This window comes from Saccopteryx bilineata, chromosome 4 (assembly GCF_036850765.1).
Source record: "Saccopteryx bilineata isolate mSacBil1 chromosome 4, mSacBil1_pri_phased_curated, whole genome shotgun sequence".
Taxonomy (NCBI): domain Eukaryota; kingdom Metazoa; phylum Chordata; class Mammalia; order Chiroptera; family Emballonuridae; genus Saccopteryx; species Saccopteryx bilineata.
This window is the reverse complement of record NC_089493.1, coordinates 6681221-6699014: the sequence shown is the minus strand read 5'-3', so window position 1 is coordinate 6699014 and position 17794 is coordinate 6681221. Positions and strand designations below refer to the sequence as shown.

At 53.0% G+C, this 17794-nt stretch overlaps 1 protein-coding gene across 5 annotated transcripts in view; it reads right to left on the bottom strand.

The window, feature by feature from the left end:
• Positions 1-17794, bottom strand: part of BCL11B (BCL11 transcription factor B) — a 101137-nt gene that overhangs the window by 7772 nt on the left and 75571 nt on the right. The window lies entirely within an intron of this gene.

Below are 17794 nucleotides of genomic sequence, written 5' to 3'. Positions count from 1 at the left end.
TACACATGGATACGCAGGAACAGGAGGAATTGAGCATGTTATGATGATCACTACTGTGTGACAGCTCCTCACCATGGCCTCACACATACCCCCTAACTACAGCACGGGATCTGGCCCCACAGGGCGGTCTTCATGGGAGGCCCCTGGCCTACATGAAGTCCTTTGCCAGAATGTTGTGAAGGAAAGAATGTCAGGTCTGATGGAGAAGTCAGGAAGAATGGCAGCAAGCGTGAATTTGTTACACACTGGCTCTGGTGACATCAGGAGCAAACCATCAGGGACACTGATGGCACTGGGTCCACTGTCAAGGTCTTGTCCCTTGCTGGAGCAAGCAATCACAAAATGGAGGTCGAAAGTTTCATCCAGAACCCACCCCTCCTCAAGCTGCGGGTGCAGCTGGCTGCTTTTCCAGTCTCAGTCTCAGCCTTCCCTAATGCTTTACACACACATGGGACGGGTGCGGGCAGGCCCTGCCTTCTACCATCAGATTTGCTCGCTGGCCAGGAAGGGAAAGGGAACAAGACATCACAGCCACAATCTTGCAGAACCCCTCTTCTGTTTTCAAACCTCCCTGTACCTGGAAGATTTTAACGCCAATAAAGCACGGTAGCCACCAACTCCCAGGTGACCATTACCGGTATTAGTAAACTGATGCAAGGTACAGAGGGGTGCCCAGTCAATAAGACAGACACCCCCCCTTGACCTCTCTCCCATCCATTTAAGGACTTCTGAAATACCGTGCAGAGATTTATTTTTTTGTTTGTTTTCCATCCATGAATTATATTTCCGGGAGGGGAGGGAGGAGGGTTGCACCCTTAGCAGTAAAAATCAAGTGACTCAGGGGCCAAATGCCGTGAATTCATACAGGTAGGTTAGGCTCGACGACTCCCGAGTGGCCAGCCCCACCCCACCCCCAGCCATGCAGTGGTCACAGAAAAGTACGTGTCTTCCCGGGGGCAGGGGGCCGATTCTCCCAGACCACGGACAGAAGCAGCAGGGCCAGAACGCCCGCCTCGGGACACCAAGGCCTGCTTTACAGGCGTGGTGGCCTAGGGGATCATTTCGCTGTCCGCCTTGTCTGTCGTGTCTGTGTAGTCTGGTGGTGAGGAGACCAGCAGGGAGGGAGAACAGAAAGAAGAAAAGAGTTCTGGAGTTCAGCTTCACCTCGCTTTTAAAAACGGCTCAAGGAGAACTTCAGAGGGAGACGATTTTCTTTTTTCCAGGGCATCTGGATAATTTCCTTCTGCCAGTATGTCCAGGTAATTCAGTGCCTCGCACTGGGGCCCAGGGAGAAATTTCCCTGTCTGAAAATGGGGGTGGGGGGGCAGGGGGGGAAGCTTCCCAAGGCCCAGGGCTACATGAGTCTCACTGTGGGGGCTGCAAGGCCTCACCAGCACCCCAGCACACACACCCTTCTGCATGGCACTCAGCTAGCACAGAAAAGGCCACTCCGTCCAAGGCCCCATCTCCTGAACTTGGCTTATTAGTTAACATGCGGGGGGGGGGGGGGGGGGGGGGGCAGACACTGTGGCCAGTGTCACAGGATTGCTGGCCATAAGCCACACTGAGAGTCCTCCTCAAACCCTCTTCTGAGGCAAGGCAACATATGTAAGTCATGAACAAGGAGCAGGTAAATCAGAGTCCCTTTCCGACACGGGCGCTAATAACACAAATGAAGTGGCCTGTCCCACAAGGTCACAGATCTTCACACTGAAGGGTGCTTCTGTGTCCCCCACCTCTGTTTCAGCCCTCTAACTCATCGATTCAGCCCTCTAACTCATCGATTTATGGCGCACAGCTGCTGGGGAGGGGGCTTCCATTGGGCCCCCACCCCTTCCCCTGGTCTCTTTTCCATCATCTGCATTTCCGTGGGTGTCTCCAGAGCACTTCCTGTCTCTTGTCCCGATGGCCACACATTTTCTAGGAAGTTCTACTGCTGGGGAGGAATGTGGCTGGCGCAAAAAAATCCCGAACTCCTGGGCAGGCCAGGAAAGAAGGCTGCTCTACAGCCAAAATGGCCGATTAAAACATTAAAAAAAAAAAAAAACCACTCAAAATGGCAGCTGCTGGGAAACGTGTAGCTACATGTTCCAAACAGCTCAGATGTTTCCACTTCTTGTTTAAAAAAAAAAAAGGGGGGGGGGGGGAAGAGGCTTGTAAACCTCTACCTGGGAGCAGCCCCGGGAGGAAGCCACCTGGCCATCATTCACCATCAGGTGTATCGCCTGAGCCGGCTCTCGGGGCCGCACGGCACGCCAGGGGGGGCTCGCTCTGTCCCTGCGCCCCCACAGCGCCCTGGCTCCTGGACCTCCCAGCAGGCGCCGGTCTTCTCGGGATCTGACAGCTTCCGATCTTTAAAAACTCTGCTGGCCCTCAAAGGCCCTCTCTAGGCAGCTCTCCATTCTCTCCCCCTTTCTTTTTTTTAATAGAACATTCATTTCCATATTACCACCACTTCATGGTTATCTCTTGCCGAGAAGTAGCCTTGAGCACTGGGCGGCTCGCTTTTAAGAACTAAACAATGTCAGAAAGTCTTGGAGAGCCATTCAGAACGATTTTCTATTCAAAACTGGCTAAATATTTCAAGCTCGTGGCACCCACAGTCATGGACGGCTCATCTGTAAATGCAACGGAAGACCCTCGGTGAGAGGGCCGGCCCCCTCCCCTTCTTGGGACCAGCGGCTTCCCTGTCATCACCCCGTCCTAGAGCTCGGTGCCACCTGCCCAGAGGTGAACTGGAGGCTCCACGAGGCGAGGGCTTCGCCAATGGCCCAGACAGGGTCCACTTTCTCACCGGGCTGCTAAGGTTCCAAACCGATGGGTTGATGTCTAGACCATTTTGAAGCGAACTACCCAGCACCGTGCAACTCGGCCTACAGACCTAAAAACATCAGCTGCATCCCAAGCCCTAAATCAGGCATGGCAGCTCAGAGCTCCGGGCTTGCTTCTCTCCTTGCCTGCTCCCTTCCTTCCTCCTTCCTCAGACGCTTTTAGTATCAGCTGGCAGAAGCCCACATGGGGCCTTCTTTGCTCTACTGGCTCTAAAGGGAGCCCCCGTGTTCTTGTCAAGTTCAAAACCCTCCCTGTGATCTCTCGGTGATGAGACGGCAGTGTGGGTTCGGACCCCTGCCTTGACCTCCCCAGCAGACTGAAGTCAACCAGGTCCGTCACTCTCTGCGCCTCACCAGTAGAATGGGAACAATACCCCTAGGGGGGGGGGGGCGGTGTGACCCTGTATGTAGACACACCCTATGAAAGTGTACCTTGCTATGCAGATATTATAGTCTGGACTTGATGTGACTCAATTTTATTATCCATCTCGGACCTAGCAGTCAGTGTTTCAGGGCGCCTTTCTGTGTAGCTCTGGCAGTAACAAACCCCTGGAGGAATTCTAATGCAGCCCACCTAGTGCATTAAAGCTTCCAGGGAAGCAGAAGCTTGTAAATACTGAGGAAACATTTTTTTCTACTGTGACACGTGGGAACGGACACGCAAGTGGACTCCTGCAGTGAAATACTACTCTCCCTCTGCGAGTAAGTTGTGTTTTGGTTTTTTGTTTTTTCCCAATGAGCATTTAAATAATTACCTCCTCGTTATGCTGGTGAGGCTAATAATACCAATAGAGGTTATCAGGGATATTCAATAAAAAGCACACCTTTAATTGAGTTATTATTTAAGGGGAAAGGCCATCACTGAGCTCGCGAGTTTAACCTGTCCCCGAAGACCGAGCTACACCAGGGAAAGGGCGGCGTCCTGCCTGCAGGAGACAGTGGTCCTTGCTACTCAAAAGGGAACAAGGAGACAGAGCCACCCAGCTCGGGCAGGGCCTGAGTCATGTGCTGCCACTGTTTCCCAAAAGGTGGAGGCCAAAATGAGAATCCAATCCTGCCTCCGGGGCGTATGCACTGGGACTTGGTACTCTACGGCAAAGCGCTGGACAGCTGGTTTGGCCCCACCGCACGCACTGGCCGTTCCCGCTGCTCGCGTGGTCTCTGGGGGCGGCCAGGCAAGGGCTGCATTCCTGCCGGCCCGCGAAGCTCCAAGCAGCAGAGTCCCATGGCCAGTGGGGGGTGGGGATGGGGGGTGCCGCTCACCAGGCTTCCCTACCCCAGGCTCCATCTGCTGCCCTGCACGCAGCCCCACCCATGGACGGATCCCTCCCCTTACGCCTGTCAGGGCTTGTTCCCCGATGCAAACAGCCAAGAGAGGCTCTCCTGCTGCACGCACTATGTGCCCCCGCCCCGGGTGAAAAGTGCCAACTGTCCTTTCCCGGGACTCGCCCAGTCCTCCGCGGGCCTGGCCCCTGGGAGGGAGGGCTTCCACGGAGCGGGTGAGCCTGCAACTCGGCACCTGGTGGAGGGGTCCTGAGAGGCCGGGCAGCCAGGGGAAGGGCAGGAAGCTGGATCCTGGGGTCCCCAGTGGAATTCGGGGTTCCCAGTGCCCAAAGAGACCCACCACCCCACCTTCCTCAGAATCTGTGACAGTGAACGTCACTTGTCTCCACATTTCCAAAAGGATCATTATGATCACTATCACCCCTTAGATGTGGAGACCCCCTTCTTAGAAAGTTTAAAAACTGTCTCCCCTTTCATGACCCCAGAAAGGAAAAGTCCACTGGCCACCTTGGGGGGGGGGGGGGGAAGAGTCCTTGCAAGTTCTAGGTTGGTGTTATTTCTGAACACATCGCTGCCCGTCCTGAATGCATTCCATCAAAGCTCAGCCTCGCCAAGAGAGGTGGCACTGGGCAAGCCTAGGAACAGCAGTAACAATAAACTGTTATTAAATCCTCACCACAAGCCGGCCCACGGCTAAGTACAACTAACCTCACACGAGCCTCCCAACAAGCCCCTGAGGTCAGAACTGCCATCAGCACCATTTCACAGATGAGAAAAATGAGGATGAGAGGAGGAAACAGTTTGCTGGAGGCTACGCAGCCGCCGTGCTCCGGAGTGTTACACTGCACTTGCAAAAGCCTGGTCAGGAGAGTGAAAGCGTGCCGACCTCGGCTTCTCCGAGCCCAGGGATCCGGCTGGGGCACGGGGGAGCTGTGTGTGCCCCAGCCCCGGTATTTAACCTTTACTTCCTGCCTATGTGCTAATAACTAAGATGTGGAGATGTGTGGCTTTTGGCTAGAGCTGCAATTAACTCGGTGAAATCGTGCTGATTATCTCATGGGCAAGTAATAGATGTACTTTGTTGGGTGTTGGTGCTGCAGGTGGTGGTACTGGGGACACCACTATGACAGATAATAAACATTCTTCCTGGTGATGAAATGCTGAGCCAGCCTCATCTGACCGAGCCTGCAGACCTCCACCCATGCCTGTGGCAGCCATTACCAATCCATCCCCCTAGACTCCGAATCCTCTTCAACCCTGAGCTCCAGACAGCCTGGCCCTGCAGAGCGTGTCTCTGCCTCTTTGCTGACCCTGGCTCCCAGTGCACATGGGGGACCAAGGCAGACAGTACTGAATACACCAGGTAGCAATGGGTGCCCTCCTGAGAGCAATGACCACGCCTGCCTTTCCTTCATCCATCGGACGAATAGGGGTCAAGGACCTTTCATCCACTAGGTCCTCTGCTGGTAGCCAGGGATGCAGCTCGTGTTCCAGGGAACACAGGGCACTTAATAACCCCCTCAACTGTTTAATGAAAGTAGGAGCACTGCCAGGGAGAAGTTCAAGGTGCTGGGAGGAAGGACACAAGGGGTTGGCAGAATTCGGAGTCAAGACCTGCCTTGTGCCAGCCTCTCCCCTGTATCACCCCAGTGCGTCCTCAGGAGAACTCTACACACTGTGACCATTTATAGAAGCAATAAGGGACACTCAGAGACCACAAGGAAGTTGTGCAAGGCCACACTATTGGCCTTGGGTTATTTATTTAAAATGTAAATGTGGCCTTGGGTTATTTATTTCAAATGTGTTGTCTAGGCTGAATTCCAGGTTCCCTGAGGACAGGGATTGATCTGGTCTTGTCCACGGCTGTGACTCGGGCCATGAACATATGCCTTTCAAAACTCTCAGTGGCCTGTGCTAATGGTGTGTTCTGTCTCTTCGCCATGGTCTGCATCACTGAAGTCAATGCCATCGGGACGTGGAAGTCTGCCCAGGTCTGGGCGAACCCGCCTGGATCCACAGTCTGCCCACAGAGTGTCCCACTCTAGCTCGGCACTCGCAATGAACGGCCCGTTTCCTGGACACGTCGGGCACAGGCCCCGCCAGGCGCGCCCGCACTCTCAGCCGGCTGCATGCCAACCATCTGAGCATTCTGGGATCGCGGGTGACTCTGGCCAGACGGAAACACCACACCGCCACCACTGCCCACCTAGAAGTCACCCTCGGCAGACTGGGCAAGCAGGCCAGCGATCTTCCCAAATCACAGAGCTGCTGCCACCTGCCGCCCTGGGCACTCAGCCTTTGGGGTCTGGCCAGACTTGCTGCCCAGCTCGGCACAGGCCACGCCCCATCCTGGTCCTCTCCTTGAGTCTGTGCATTTCACACTTCTATGCACATAAGCTGCCTTTCTTTCTCTACCTGCAAAACATCTTCCTAGATCTAGACCAGATACGACCCCTCTCTCACCGCACAGCATTCTGGGAAGGCCGCTGGATACTGATCACCATACATGTTGTCAATTTTGCCCTTGAGTTCTGTGTGTTCAACTCACATCCAACCTGCACGTATATCTCAGGTGGACACTCACTGTGACTTTGGAAATAGGTTTTAATCCAGATTTTATAGAAAAAGGAAACTAAGGTCATCACAGTTAAGTGCAAGGCCCAAGGTCACACAGCCTGGTCTGAGTCCAAACACACACCTGGCTACCCCCCTCCACTGGGACCTCAAACTTTGCCCCAACGCACCCTGAGGAAGGGCCTGAACCAGCCATGGCCAATCATTCCAGCTGCACCATGAACGTCAGCAAGCTGGCCAGTGATGGCAGCTGCAGGTTTCTGTAGCAAATGCCATGTGTCCCTTGGACGAGAATAAAGGAGCCTTACACAGTTTAAAAACAACAACAACTCTGCTCAGCCTCAAAGCGTCCGTGGACAGTCCACTAGCCCCAGTAATGTCCACGTGACAGGGGCAAACTTTGCGCTTTAGATGCCTGGAGTCACCCTGGGCTGGGACACTTGACTGTCAGTCTTCATGGATGCCTCAACCAAAACAAAATCCTTGATGTCCCTCAGACCGCCAGACATGGACAAAAACACCCATGAATCTCACTTCCCACAAAAGAAAAAAAAAGAAAGAAAGAAAGAAGAAGGAGAAGGAGAAGGAGGAGAAAGAGGAAGAAGCAGGAGAAATTGGAAGATGGAGGAGAAAGAGGAAGATTGAGGAGAAAGAGGAAGATTGAGGAGAAAGAGGAAGAAGGAGGAGAAAGAGGAAGAAGCAGGAGAAAGAGGAAGGAGGAGGAGAAAGAGGAAGGAGGAGGAGGAGGAGGAGAAAGAGGAAGGAGGAGGAGAAAGAGGAAGGAGGAGGAGGAAGAGGAAGGAGGAAGAGGAAGAAGGAGGAGAAAGAGGAAGAAGCAGGAGAAAGAGGAAGAAGCAGGAGAAAGAGGAAGGAGGAGGAGGAAGAGGAAGGAGGAGGAGGAAGAGGAAGGAGGAGGAGGAAGAGGAAGAAGGAGGAGGAAGAGGAAGGAGGAGGAGGAAGAGGAAGAAGGAGGAGGAAGAGGAAGAAGGAGGAAGAAGAGGAAGAAGCAGGAGAAAGAGGAAGGAGGAGGAGGAAGAGGAAGGAGGAGGAGAAAGAGGAAGGAGGAGGAGAAAGAGGAAGGAGGAGGAAGAGGAAGGAGGAGGAGAAAGAGGAAGAAGGAGGAGAAAGAGGAAGAAGGAGGAGAAAGAGAAAGAAGCAGGAGAAAGAGGAAGGAGGAGGAGAAAGAGGAAGGAGGAGGAGGAAGAGGAAGAAGGAGGAGAAAGAGAAAGAAGCAGGAGGAAGAGGAAGGAGGAGGAGGAAGAGGAAGAAGGAGGAGATAGAGGAAGATTGAGGAGAAAGAGGAAGAAGGAGGAGAAAGAGGAAGGAGGAGGAGAAAGAGGAAGGAGGAGGAGGAAGAGGAAGAAGGAGGAGGAAGAGGAAGAAGGAGGAGGAAGAGGAAGAAGCAGGAGAAAGAGAAAGAAGCAGGAGAAAGAGGAAGGAGGAGGAGAAAGAGGAAGGAGGAGGAGGAAGAGGAAGAAGGAGGAGAAAGAGGAAGGAGGAGAAGAAAGAGGAAGAAGCAGAAGGAGGAAGGAGGAGGAAGAAGGAGGAGGAAGAGGAAGAAGGAGGAGGAAGAGGAAGAAGCAGGAGAAAGAGGAAGGAGGAGGAGGAAGAGGAAGAAGGAGGAGAAAGAGGAAGATTGAGGAGAAAGAGGAAGAAGAAGGAGAAAGAGGAAGGAGGAGAAGAAAGAGGAAGAAGCAGGAGGAGGAAGGAGGAGGAAGAAGGAGGAGGAAGAGGAAGAAGGAGGAGAAAGAGGAAGAAGGAGGAGAAAGAGGAAGAAGCAGGAAAAAGAGGAAGGAGGAGAAGAAAGAGGAAGGAGGAGGAGGAAGAGGAAGAAGGAGGAGGAAGAGGAAGAAGGAGGAGGAAGAGGAAGAAGGAGGAGGAAGAGGAAGAAGGAGGAGAAAGAGGAAGAAGGAGGAAAAAGAGGAAGGAGGAGAAGAAAGAGGAAGAAGCAGGAGAAGGAGGAAGGAGGAGGAGGAAGAAGGAGGAGGAAGAGGAAGAAGGAGGAGAAAGAGGAAGAAGGAGGAGAAAGAGGAAGAAGGAGGAGAAAGAGAAAGAAGCAGGAGAAAGAGGAAGGAGGAGGAGAAAGAGGAAGGAGGAGGAGGAAGAGGAAGAAGGAGGAGGAAGAGGAAGAAGGAGGAGAAAGAGGAAGGAGGAGGAAGAGGAAGAAGGAGGAGGAAGAGGAAGAAGGAGGAGAAAGAGGAAGATTGAGGAGAAAGAGGAAGAAGGAGGAGAAAGAGGAAGGAGGAGAAGAAAGAGGAAGAAGCAGGAGAAGGAGGAAGGAGGAGGAAGAAGAAGGAGGAGGAAGAGGAAGAAGGAGGAGAAAGAGGAAGAAGGAGGAGAAAGAGGAAGAAGCAGGAGAAGGAGGAAGGAGGAGGAAGAAGAAGGAGGAGGAAGAGGAAGAAGGAGGAGAAGGAGGAAGGAGGAGGAAGAAGAAGGAGGAGGAGAAAGAGGAAGAAGCAGGAGAAGGACGAAGGAGGAGAAGAAAGAGGAAGAAGCAGGAGAAGGAGGAAGGAGGAGGAAGAAGAAGAAGGAGGAGAAAGAGGAAGAAGCAGGAGAAGGACGAAGGAGGAGGAAGAAGGAGGAGGAGGAAGAGGAAGAAGGAGGAGAAAGAGGAAGAAGCAGGAGAAGGAGGAAGGAGGAGGAAGAGGAAGGAGGAGAAGGAGGAAGGAGGAGGAAGAAGAAGGAGGAGGAGAAAGGAAGAAGCAGGAGAAGGACGAAGGAGGAGAAGAAAGAGGAAGAAGCAGGAGAAGGAGGAGGAGGAGGAAGAAGAAGGAGGAGAAAGAGGAAGAAGGAGGAGGAAGAGGAAGAAGCAGGAGAAAGAGGGAGAAGAAGAAAGAGGAAGAAGAAGAAAGAGGAAGAAGAAGAAGACATTCCTGGAAGTCAGTGAACCCAAGGCAAGCTAATCTTGTCCCACATGCTCTGGGACCTGCCTGTCTCATTGATTGATTCACTCACTCATCCATCCAGTCCCCTTGTACTAGGGACTAGCTGCAGCGGATGGACGGACAGGCCGTGAGCCCGCCCCTCCAGGAGATCATAGGTGGGGGCTGGAGCAGGGGTAGGTGAAGCTGCTGAAGAAAAGGATTCTAAGGTGGAGAGCCCAGGCAGGAGGCAGGCAGAAACACTGCACGGAGGTGAGTTCAAGCCCGACACAGAAGGAACACCAGCACCTGCCCAGATCAGGGAGGAAAAGCAGGGTGGAGGGCCCGGCCTGAGCACCCTGAACGCATCAGGACGCCTCGGCTGCACGGAAGAGACAGTCAGGTGCGCTGCAGGATGCACTGGCGAAGGGACTGGGACAAGCGGGTTGGGAGGCACACAGTTCTGAGGGCTCCACATGGGGTACTGCCATCCAATGCAGCCTGCCGCTCGCTCGTTCACAGGGTCCCCAGCACAGGGCCGGCGTCACTCACCCCCACTCACGTCCAAACCCAGGGCTAAACGTCCCTGGGATGGACCTGCCCTGTGCTCTGGGCTCTCCTACTTCTAAGAATGCCAGGAAGTGAACCAGGACAACAGCCAAGGTCACACTACCTTGGTACCCCAGGGAGCATGGTACCGTCGTAGCGAAAGGTCAAAGGACCTTCCCGACTCCGGTTTCCGCATTTGCTCCTTCCTCCCTTCTGTCCTCTCCTCCTCCACCACAGACTGGGGAAGCGTCTGCTCCGTGCCAGGCCCTGCACCAACACAGGGACGCAGAAATGAGTCGGCAGTCTAGGGCGAGAGGCCAACACCTCTACGGACATCGAGTAAGGGCTGAGGCCAAGAGCAGAGGCGGATTTAACCACGGTCACACCGGGCGCATGCCCTGGGCCCCAACTTCTGAAGGGCCCTACAAAACCCCAACTTGATATTTTTCTCTAATGTAAGGGGCCCGATATTTTCTTCTGTGCCCGGGCCTCAACCGAAGTTAATCCGCCTCTGGCCGAGAGGTCACTATTGAAGGGCATGCCACGTTGTCTAGGGCCTGGAGGAAGGAGAGACCTCGGGCACAGGAGGATGAGGGAGCCTTCTCCCAGGAGGAGACCCCGGCACTGAGCTCAGGGGGCATGGACCTGTGGCACAGAGGAAGGGCGGGCCTGGCAGGAAAGCCCACGTGCTCAAAGGCAGGGAGGTGGGGCCCCAGAGTGACAGAGGGGAGGGACTGGAGGCGGAATGGAACCTGCAAAGAGACTCGGCTGGATACAGATCAATTCCATCGCTGTCGAGTCTAGCCCAGTGGGGGGAAAAAAAAATTTTTTAAGTGAAGATTTTCAAGCCCACACTCAAGACTACTTGAGTCATCAACTGTTCAGTATGACAAAATCTCAGTACGACAGAAGGATGGAGGTGAACCCCTCTGAGAGCTTTGTTTCAGACCAGAGCCACTCTTCCCAGAGTGTGAAACCCTAAGGGATGAAGATGTGAAACTTGGGGTGGGGGTGGGGGGTGGCTGGAAAAACACACAGAGGAAACTTAAAATCTAACCTAGGAAGATCACAGTACCCTGTTACACAGTGGCTTCTAAGTCACCCTCTCCGGTAGCTCCATTATCCCATCCAGCCTCTCATCCTAACACTTAGGAAAGCCTCCTTCAGGAACGGGGCGGTCCAGGTTCTCAGTGAAATGAAGAAGTATTGAAGCTGAGCTGTAGCGGCAGGCACCACGCACCCAGGATTTGCCCAGTCTCAACTGCAACTGCTCGATTCTGTGGTCAGACCAGGTGTGCACAGTTCAGGCTCAGGAAACAGCCCCCCCCCCCATCCCTGAAACAAAGCAACGTTGCTGACCGCGGGGTTACTTCGGCGAAGGGTGGGGGGCAGGGTGAGAACAGCAGTGTTTGCCACTGAGACAGAGGAGCCAGGGGCAGGACACACGGGGTGACTTTAAATGTGGTAAACTCAGATATGACATTCTGGGGAAACGAAGCCCATTTCTCTAGTCTAGATCATCTTTATAGAGTTTCCCTCCTTTGCACAAGATACTCAAATCTGCTGGGGGGGGGGAATACATCCTCCTCAAAACAGATGAAAGCATCAGCAGAGTCCCTGGAACCTGCTGTCTGCTGACATCCCTGAAAAGGGCCTCCCTTTCCCAGTGGGCTTTGGCGGGGTGGTCGAGGAGAGGTTTTGGAGATTTTGTTCCCTTCTCCCCAACCCTCCCCCAATACGGAGTTTTCTGAAAGCATTCTAAGCCTCGGAGAACAGGAATTTAGCAGAGAACGAATGGGGAAAATAGAGTGAATTAAGAAATAAACAGGCAAGAAAAGCCAGGAGAGGACGGCGGCGTGGGCGAGCACCCACACAGACACGCGTGTGCACACCTCTCACGGGTCCCACGCACGCCTTCCGGGCGACACAGGAAGCCTACTTCCTCCATAATTCAGGGCCTCCCTTCACGGGCCGGCCTCCACCCTTCCTCTCCTGAAATCCACACAAATCTCCACGTTCCACCCCAAGAAGGATCGCCGGGGCAGTAAATCTCGTTTTAATGGAGTGTACGTTTAGCTCGGAGGAGATAATTGACGTTATGGAGAGCCTCCGCCCGAGTGATATAGGTTTGCTAATGCAAAGGGGACTCGTTACCGACGCACCACAAACAAGTAGTAATATATGTATATTGTTCTGAGTGGCATTACAGCCAAAGTGTTCCGGTCCGTGGGGATTGATAAAACACAAGAAAACAGCAGACATGCACTTGTAAATTTGTCTCATTTGTCTCTGAAGTTAAAGGTTATTCCCTAGTTCTGAATTTGTAATAAAAACATGCTAGCCCAAGCTTTGTGAGGAATGTTTGAATATTTAAATTGTGTATAATGATAGGCAATTACAGGGTAAAAACTGGACCTTATGAATGGGGGGGGGGCGCTGTCAAGATCACCGAGTGTTTTCCCACCGATGACTCATTTATCTCTAATACTTCACACAGGCGCGCGCACGCGCATGCACACATACACACACACACACACACCAAAGGGCTGCAGGGACCATTACCAGGTCCCATCCCACAGCCACTAACCAGGAAGCAACCAAGCTTGGGTCTGCCAGGATGGATGGGATTTTTTCTTTTCCTTTTGCATCTTTTAATTTTGTTTCCTTAAAATTGCATAGTACATCTCTCCAACCAAGAGCCCGAGACAGAGGCCATGGCCCCACAAGGGCCATCCCGAGGGGTCAGTGGTGTGCAAAGAAGAGGCCAGGGGGGCACAGCGTGGGTTTCCTCTGTTCTTCAAAGGGGTGCCCCCCCCAAAGAAGAGCAGGGGGCTGGCAAGGAGCCCCAGCTGTGCCCACGGTGGCAGAGCTCCTGTCCCGAGCCAAGGTGCCCACTCGGCTCGTCCAGGTTAACTAACTGCAGCGTTGGTGAAACTCCAGCCGGCCTGTCACCGGGCACAAAAGTCATCAGTGAGTGAATGTTCTTTTCTGCACCACAATTAAGACGAATCAATACGATGTGCCACAAATGGTATTTTACTCTCAATAAGAACTCGAGCTGAGTTTATTCAGAATATTTTAGCGCTTCCCCGGGGGATTTTGGGCCTACGCAGATGGCAAATAAAGTACTCAGCCCAAGGCTACAGCACATTATGGTAATTCTAATGTCAGATGTACTTTAATATACAGCTCTATTTAATCACCCCATTATTTCGCATTTCCATATGAAAAACCCGCGGCACTCGCAGCGCTGTGCCTCTGCCGTGGTGCCAGCTTCCTGCAGCCCTGCCGGCAGCCGGGGAGATGGTCACCCTCGCCAGGCGCGGCGCGGCTTCCAGTGTCGGAGCTTCCGGGGCCCGCGCGCAGCCAAGCTGCCCGGTGATTAGAAAATCAGAGCGCTGGGCGATGCACCAACCGCCGCGGAAGGTTCCAGGAAACAGAAACCTAGCACCCCCCACCCCCGCCCAGGTTCACACACAGATCCAAGGGTCCGTGCGCGCACACATACACACATCAGGTAGTGGGGAGAGAATCACCCCCATGCTCACAACATGGCCCCCACCAAACACCAGTGGTGTTCAGCATGGCGGCTGGGTGGCCCAGTGGCTCCTGCCCATGGCCCCCAGACACTGCGCCAGCTGATTCTCACGGCATTGCCCAGCCACCCCAGAGGGCAGATTAAAGCAGCAATGATGCCAAGGGGCAGGAGACGGTGCCGGTGACAAAGGAAGTGGGGACAAGGACGGCTCAAAGAGGAGTGGGGGATGGGAGCTGGGAAGCTGCAGCCCACAGTGACTGTAGGATCTGGCCCAGGGAGGCCCCCCAGGACGGTGCTGGAGCCCAGAAGCCCAGGCCCCGGGGGAGGGGGAGCCCTGTGAGCTCCACAGAGCTGCAGCACCTCGAGGCTGGCTCAGCTGGCCAGCTGGCGGAGAGAAGCCAGCGGAAGCAGGGGTTTTGGCTGAGCCCAGGAAATTGCTCTCACGCTGTCACGCGCATACTTGGCCACAAGGCGTTCCAAGGAAGCCCAGCACAAAACCTGCTGACCACCCAATTCTAGATTTCTCGGAGATGGGTTTGCTGGTGGACAAAATGACACCTGGCACCTGACCCTATTCTGCGGCCCAGTAATGAGTCACCATTTAAAGCCACAGAACATGATTTTAGTAAATGGTTACAGGATATGTCATCAAAATGAGATGCTTGCCTGTGAGCAGGCAAGGTCCAATTCCTAACACGGGGTAAAAAAAAAAAATCTCTAAGAGAAGATAAGAGAACAAGAAGGAGGAAAGGAGAGAGAGGAAAGAAGAAAGGGAAGCATAGGAAAGAGAAGGGGGCAATAAAACTGAGACAGTCCTAGCATTCATTGCCAAAAACACTGGCAAATGCCTCAAAACTGTCCGTTCACCAATAAGACCATCAGTCATCTAATTCGAACAGATTTGTCTTCTAAGTTCAGCACAGGAAATGTTTTCAGGAAAAAACGGCTTGCTGATGGGAAGGCGCAGCCTCAGGCCACAGCCCTGCCTGGCCATCCCAACTCCTACAGGTAGGACCGTGATGGGTCACCACCCTGCATCGGCCACACCCAGGCAACCCTCAGTCCAACATGGTCCTGTGACTTCTTTTTAAACTACGCTTTGGGGGCAAAATTCAAAACTGGGGATTCATTCTCAATTTCCAAGCCCTTTGATTCCACCCTGTCATTATTGGTTATTCAGCAACCTAAAAATAGAGGCTAATATTACCATCCCCTAGGCCCTTTTCTGGTTGTAAGTTTGGGGTGGGGGTGGAGCAAAGACTAGACCAGTGGTTCTCAACTGAGGACTGTTTTGCCCCTCCCCGGGACTTTCAGCCATGTCTTACGACATTTTTGATTGGCACGATTGGGAGGGGGCTACTGGCACCTAGTGGGTAGAGGCAGGGATGCTGGTAGACATCGTACAACAAAGCTGTCCAGTCCCAATGTCGAGTGCAGGGCTGTGCAATGCTGGGAGCTCTCTCCTAGGCCCTTCACCTGGAACCAGCAGAACACACCGGGAGAGAGAAGAGTTCAGTTCGGAAATGGGGGTATGCAGAGAACGAGAAGGGGCGGAGACAAGAGTGGAGATGGAGGTGGGTGGCGAGGAACTGAGAGAAGGAGGGAGGTGGAGGGGCTGACATCATTTACTTTTGGCAATAAACGGATTGTAGAATCCCAGTCAATTTCATCATTATAGAAATCATGCGAACCCCAGAGCTGCCTGGAGCTGTGGAACCGGGGCCCCTGGAGAGCTATGCCTCATCGTGCAGGGGATGCCAGGCCGAGGAGGCGCAGAGCGCACAGGAATCATGGCCACGCCCCCCTCCCCACCCCCCAAGATGTCCCACACAGGAAGGACGCCTCTCCAGATTCTGGCTCGACCCCCAATGCAGGGAGGGCCGGGGCCGCCCTAGATTCGGCTGCTCAGATATAAGCCTTGCAGCGGCGGCTGCAGGAGACGAAAACCCAAATATACTTCCTGAAGTCAAAGAAATAAAAATACAATTTCAGCTGCGTACGCCCCTCAAGCTGCAGCAAAACTTACATGGGGGGGGGGGGGCCGAGAGGATGACCACGCAAGCCTTAGTAGTAAAAAAAAAAAATTTTTTTTTTGAGCACAATCCGTAGAGATTACATAAAAAGTACCATTAAGGACCACTCAGAATCCCAAGGCCTCCAAGAACGTGCCTCCTCCAGAATATTTTTAGAACAATCACTGGAGTGATTCTTCTTAGTTGTAGAAACACTCCAAATCAGAAAGTCAATTTTTCCCCTATTTGCAGAAGGGAACTGGCTCCCCCGGCCGGGTGCGTGTGTTTGGCTTGGCGGCCGTTCACCACGCTGCCTTGGCGGCGTTTCCTTGGAGCGCGCACGGTGAACCTGGCGCTCCGCGCACAGTAGCACTTTTCATTTTAAGCGCCCCAGCCACGCTTCCCTAATAACAGCCTGGAAGCTGCAAGCCCTTGTCAGGGAAAGTCCCGTAAAGGGGGAACAGAGCAGGACTTTCGGGGGGCCCTCGCCCTACAATGGGGATCATAAAACTGGGGCTGTGCGGCCTTTCAGTACAGCTGTTCAGAAGGCGGAAAATAAAAACAATGCCGGCACGTCCCCGGGACTGGCAGCAGGTTTTCCTCCTGCCCGCCAGCCAGCCTGCCTGCCTGCTGCCTGCCGACCCCCCAACACATACTCACAGGCTCCTCCTACCCCCCTTCTGCCAGTCCCTGCTGCAGTGTGGGTGGGAAGGCACACCGGGGCTGAAAGGAATGGGGGAACTCCACTCTGGGCAAGTGGCGTTAACATCTGGACTGAGGCTCCATATAGCAGGCATGTAAAGAACCCTGAAGATCTTGGTGTCCAGACAGCGCTCCACGGAGGAAGCTATTTATTGGTAAGAATGTGAATGAGGGTGTGAGTGAGTGAGTGAATGAATGAATGAGTGGGTGAATGAATGAATGACAGCAGGGCGGAGCTGGGAGGGAGGAGGAGGACAAGGGACCACTCATGACCCCACCCATCTCTTTCACTGATCAGTAGCTGTGTTCCCGCCCTCCGTGGTGGCATCAGGAAATGTAGTGACTTCAGCCTCTTACAGAACTGGCTCATCCACACTGTCTCCGCTTCACCCGTCCCTCTTTCTTTCTCTCTCTGTGTTGTTTACAAAGGTTTCATTATGTTTTCAACTAATCAGAAAGGCCCTGCTAATACACAATTAACATGTGATTATAAAAAAAAAAATTAAAATAGCTTCCAGAAGAAGGAAATGTAATTAAGTAGAGAATGCTTTTCAATAAGTGCTTGCTTTAACCCATTGTCAGAACACAGGCTACGTTCGTCCACAATGCCTGAACAGATGCCAAGGGCAGAATGTTAAAAAGCAAGTAAAAAAAAAGAAAGAAAAAGGAAAAAAAAAGGACATTATTTTCTGGGGGAGTAACAACCATCGACTTGCGAGGCACAGCACACTGGAGAACTCAGATTCCAGCTGCAGAGGGGGCGACCTGCCCCCCAATCCTCTCACCCACTCTCTTTTGTACAAATGTTTCCCTTTAAAATAAAATAATAAACGATGAAGCCCAAACCAAATGTAATGCATGTAACCGAGTGGAGAAACAATAGTCAAACACACACACACAAACACCACTGTGTTCAGAGAAGTTCTGGTTCGTACGGATCAGGACGAGAGCTTGATGTCACCGCTTTTTAATCAAGTCTGGGATTATTTTGTTTCGAATCACTCTGGCCAAATTTCAGAAGGGATCTGTCTTTAAAACACCCAAATCTAAAATGGGTTTTTAATCTCGTGTCAAGAAACACAGACAAATCAAAGCCTTTTGTATTTCCCTTGTCGCTGCAGCCGCCCCCCCCCACCCCAAATCCATTCTTTATGCCAGTGGGATGCAGCCATTCTATGGACCACAATGCTTGTCGACCTGAAGGAGGGTGTCACGGCATTGGATGGTTTCTGCCCATCCCTGTGGCCCCACAAATCGTAAATCCAACAAGTTCCCAAGAAAGCAGGAAGTCCGTGAGGAACAGGTACCTCCTTGTACACAAAGCCTCTGTCTTCACCCTAAGTCTCCCAAATGTGATAGACAAGCAGAAAAAATTGGGAAAGCTCGGGGCCAGTGACAGGGCTGCCACACAGAGCACCTATCCTCTGACCTGCAAGTCTGAGC